The sequence below is a fragment of the Microtus oregoni genome, unplaced genomic scaffold (genome assembly GCF_018167655.1).
Source record: "Microtus oregoni isolate MIOR12 unplaced genomic scaffold, Mior012 000017F_ref0000208, whole genome shotgun sequence".
Lineage (NCBI taxonomy): Eukaryota > Metazoa > Chordata > Mammalia > Rodentia > Cricetidae > Microtus > Microtus oregoni.
The window spans coordinates 18,944,136-18,949,484 of record NW_024543076.1 but is presented as its reverse complement, the minus strand read 5'-3'; the positions used below and the strand labels follow the sequence as shown (position 1 = coordinate 18,949,484).

The 5,349-nt window shown below is 38.2% G+C and overlaps 1 pseudogene; it reads left to right on the top strand.

Moving 5' to 3' along the window:
* The first annotated feature begins 4,428 nt into the window (after positions 1-4,428).
* On the top strand, positions 4,429-4,917 carry LOC121458530 (annotated as a pseudogene).
* Positions 4,918-5,349: the final 432 nt, after the last annotated feature.

Genomic DNA, 5,349 nt, shown 5'->3' with positions numbered 1-5,349 from the left:
CATACTAAATGAGGAAAAAAATTATGTTCAGTAAAAAGAAAAATCATATTGTGGTAACCAAAGGCATGGTTCAATGCTTCGGGGAAGATACTGATCTTTCAGAGGACCTCAGTTTTTTTCTCAGCACCCACATTAGACAATGTTATATAATTAGAGCTCTGATTTCATAAACACTCATGTGCACATGTTCACACACAAACATTAACATATACACATGAATAAAACAAATCAGTACATCTTTGAAAAAACTGTATCGAAGAATAAATGATCACCATTGACTGATTACATAATTGAACTAAGATGAGACAGTATTGCAAAAAGTTGAATGCCAAAGTCAGCTACCACCAAAGAAAAACGGGAGCTCTTCCTTTGAAGTCAGCAGTAGTAAGGGAAGATAAAGGCATGAAGGTAATAAAGAGAAATACTAAAGGAGCTGAAATATATATTATCTTGGAGAAAATAAACAGGTTTGGAAGGGTTTGGGGCCTATACCATGTTTTATATAAAATTGATGCAAAATTCTACACACTTAGAAAGATCTCAATGGTAGTCTTATTTCAGAGGTAGCTAAGGGCATTTTCAAACACAAACAGGAACAGCAGAAATCTCTGTACTGGATATAATTCTAACAAGTGTTAAGTAAAAATAATAAGAAAAGGGCAGCTCTGCCAGAGCAAAAAATCCAATTAGGTCAAATCAAACCAAATCAAAATACCCATCGTTTTATTAAGAGTGATGCTCTCAGGTGGCCAAGTGCATGATAGGGAGACATGCAGACCTGAAAACCACATGTTTCTCCTCTGGGAGCTAACTTAAATACCCTGTGGGAGTGGTCCTGACATGGCATGCTGGGATTTGGAGTCCAGACCAATACAACTACCAGGCCCAGGCCATGTTGGCTGGGGTGGATAGCAGGGGCTGGGGCTTTACTCCCAACTTAACATCTACCAAACTTTTTAAGTTCTTCCATATCTAGTTTCCTAAATGTTTTTTTATGTTTATTAAAAATTAATTTGGTATATAAATCCCTTTTGTGTTTTTGACACATTGATTGACTAGTACTCCCGAAAAAGGAAGCTAAATATTTAGACCTCCATCACCTAATGAAAAAGTTCACTAATAGTGAAATTTTGTATCTTGCCAGCTATTGTAATGATCTTTGACTTGATACTAACAGCAACATTTTAATTCTAGTTATCTGTATAAAAGCAAACACTGATACATTGTATTTAATAATCTTCAATGAATATTTCACAAAGACATTTATTCAGTGATCTTGCCTTTTGAAAAACTGAGAAATTGCACTTTGAAAATCCTCATGATATTTATTCTCTGAACACTTTTACAAGCATATCTGTTTCTGTTAAAATAGTTATTCTTACAACCTGCTTTTAAGAAAATTCCTTAACTGGAAATTTGGTGAATTATTTTTATTGTTTTAATGAATATTCTTAGTTAAAATGGTCATCTCCATGAAGAGCATTGGAAACAGTAGCAAATCTAGTTTGTGTCTATGGAAGTCTTTGAATTTCTCTTATTTATATCTTAAGAATGTAATCAAACAAATCAACTGAAATATTGTACTTTTTGATTTAATAAAATACCAGCCTATCTTGAGGCATTATATCTTTTAACGTTCCTTGCTCTATCATTTCCCTTATCCCTGAGCTGCCCTCCTTACTTCCCCTTCTCTGCCCCTTTCTGACAATGTCTGAGTGCTGTACTGGGCATCATAAACCATCTTGGGAGAATAGAAGAGATAGTATTGCTGTTGCTTATCTCACATTTCATTCTAGTTACATGTTATTGGAGTCAAAACCTATAAGGATTTTGAGGTTGTAACTATGCTTTTGAATTAATCTTGCATCTTTTTCAAAGGGACGAAGTATTGAAATTATGTATGTTCTTAATATGTTTGCAGCATTTTAATTTCCAGCATCTTGCACTTTCTAATATAAATACTATTTTTATAGTAAATGTTCTTTAGCTGACAAATATCTGTAAACAATATTTTTTTTGGAATAATTAATTAATTAATTTTTAAAGTCTTTCTTTTCTTGAGACAAGGTTTCTTTGTAGCTTTGGAACCTGTCCTGGAACTAGTTCTTGTAGACTAGGCTGGCCAAACTCACAGAGATCTGCCTAAGACTTCCCATTGGGGAGTCAACAAAGTTTAGCACATCATTTTGAGGGAGGACCTAGGCCCCCGCCACTGTATCTAGGCTGAGCAAGGTATCCTTCCAAAGAGAATGAGCTCCAAAAAAAACCCAGTTCAACCAAATTGGATAAATCTTCTCCCATTGCCAGTGGCACTATAGACAGTATCAGCCATACATACAAGTGTTACACTTTCAGAAAGCCTAGTTTGGTCCTATGCTGGTTACCTTGCTGTTAGTCCAGAGTCAGTGAGCTCCCATTAGCTCAGATCAGCTGTTTTAGTGGGTACTCCTATCATGGTCTTGACCCCTTTGCTCATATCGTAGCTCCTCCATGGGAACATGGAGGGCAAAAGTGGGAGATCAATAGGGAACAGATTGACTGAGATGAGGGTGATGTGGGATTCCTTGTTGTATACTGTCAATATGTTTTGTTACCATTAGTTAATAAGGAATATGCTTTGGCCTATGGCAAAATAAAGCAGAATAAAGCCAGGCAGGAAATGCAAACAGAGCTATAGAGATTAGGCAGAGTCAAAGACAGTCCATGTAGCTTCTGAAGGAGAAAGACACCTGAATCTTCCTGGTAAGCCATAGCCTCATGGCAATACTCAGAAAAATAGAAACAGGTTAATTTAAGATGTAACATCTAGCTATGCCTCAGCCTTCACCCAAACAGTGTTGTAACTAATATAGTTTTTGTGTGATTATTCTTTTTTTTCTTCCTATCATCTTATATTTCTTTTTTTTTTTGAGTTTTTAAAGGTGATTTATTACTGCTAAATGATGTTGGAAAAATAATAAAGACTTACTTCTCAAAAACATTATTTTGTCAAAAGAAATACAACAAAAACAAAAATCCAACCCCAATCCCAAACTATGCAAACATAATCATTGTCATTATTTTGTAAGCCTGCTGTGTGAATTTCCATTTTCATCTTTTGTTTCTGCCTCCTCCTCAGGATGATTTGTGTCTTCAAGATTCTCATTCCAGGAAACTCTGTCATGGGACTGTAACCTACTGAATATTTTTAGAACTTAAATTTTCTTATTATTTTTATTACTTAAAACAAATTTTAAGTTTAAATATATTTTGATCATGTTCTACCCCTCCCCCAAGTCCTTCCAGATCCTCTCCCCAACTCCCTAACTCACCCAAATTGAAGCTCTCTCTCATAAGAACAAAACCAGTACAGCAAATCCCCCTACACACATAAGACAAGAGAATAACACCCAAGGGGAAAATACATCAAGCTATAACCAAATAAAAGCACATTTTCAAAAAGTTTGGAGTCCATTATATATTGATCAACTCTGCCTGAACATGGGGCCTACACTGGAGAGGTTGATATGCCCAGTGTCACTCCATTGGAGAAAACTAATTTTTCCACATCCTACCAGATAGAAATGACAGTTTGATTGTTAAACTTTACACTAATTGCTAGGTTTTATTTCATTCACTCAAAAATATAATAAAATAAAATATAATAAGATAAAATCTAAACTATTACCTTGAAGTTGAACAAGACAAATCAAAAGAAGAAAAAGAGCCCAAGAGAAGGCACAAGAATCAGAGACCTCGTCTGTACACTTGGGAATCCTATGAAAACACTTACCTGGAAGCCATGATATAAATGAAGAGGACCTGGTGCAGACATGTACAGGCCTTGCCCATGCTGCTTCCATTTTGTGGGTTCTTATGAGGTTTCCTCATGTTGATTTAGAGGACCTTGCTTTCTTGGTGGCTTTAAAAAAAAAAAGATTTATCTCATTTTATGTGTTTGCATGCATGTTTGTGCTCCACATGTGTGCTTGGTTCCCATGGAGGCAGAAGAGGATGTTAGATCTCCTGGACCTAGAGTTGTGAACAGTTGTGAACCACCATGTTGGTGCTGGGAAGCAAACCCCAGATATTTGCAAAAGAAAGAACTTTTAACCACTGACCCACTCTCTAGTTTCTTAAAAATTTTATTACATTTATTTGTTGTGTCTCTGTGTGTATGAGTACATGTGTGCATAAATATTTTCCAGGGTGTGCATTTGGAGGTCAGAGGACAACGTTCAGAAGTCAATTCTCTCTTTCCACCATGTAGGGTCCAAGGATCCACTCAAGACTGTCAGGCTTGGCAGCAAGCATCTCTACCCTCTGAGCGATCTTATGGGTCCATTATTTTTTAGCACTTTTAATGTATAGTTTCTTCTAGAAATTATTTAGATCTAGTTTATTAACTAGAAATTGAGTATAATTAAAGTGACTCAAGTCTTCCACGGGAGGCCTACACGCCGCTGATTGTGCCGCCGCCATGTCTCTCGTGATCCCTGAGAAGTTCCAACACATCCTGGGAGTACTCAACACCAACATCGATGGGCGGCGGAAAATAGCCTTTGCCATCACTGCCATTAAGGGTGTGGGGCGGAGATACGCTCAGGTGGTGTTGAGGAAAGCGGACATTGACCTCACCAAGAGGGCTGGAGAGCTCACGGAGGACAAGGTGGAGCCTGTGATCACCATCATGCAGAATCCCCGGCAGTACAAGATCCCAGACTGGTTCTTGAACAGACAGATGTGAAGGACGGGAAGTACAGCCAGGTTCTGGCCAGCGGCCTGGACAACAAGCTGCGCGAGAACCTGGAGCGGCTGAAGAAGATTCGGGCCCATAGAGGGCTGCGCCACTTCTGGGGCTTTCGTGTCCGAGGCCAGCACACCAAGACCACTGGCTGCCGGGGCCGCATTGTGGGTGTATCCAAGAAGAAATGAGTCCCTGGGCCTTTGCTGTTAATAAATAGTTTATATGCCTGTGTAAAAAAAAAGTGACTCAAATTTACATTTTGATGTGTCTCAGCAGATGTTTAGATCCTACAATCACCATCTTTGTTTAGGAATGGATTATTTCTGTCTCTCCCAAATGTCTCACCATATACTTAATAGCTGATTCCCCACCTGCCACACTTTTGGTCTTTTTTTTTTCTCCCTGACACTGGGGATCAAATCCAGGGCCTCAGAAATGCTGAACATTCACTCTTCCATCAGCCACCCAACCCACTTTAGTCTTTCTCTCAGTTTGGATTAGTGTGATCTAATATAGACTTTCTTCAGGGGAATACTACATACTCAATATCCATCTTATTTGGCTTGGCACAGTCCTTTGGGAATTATCTCTGCTCTTTCTTGGCATGGTAGTCTATGACTTTA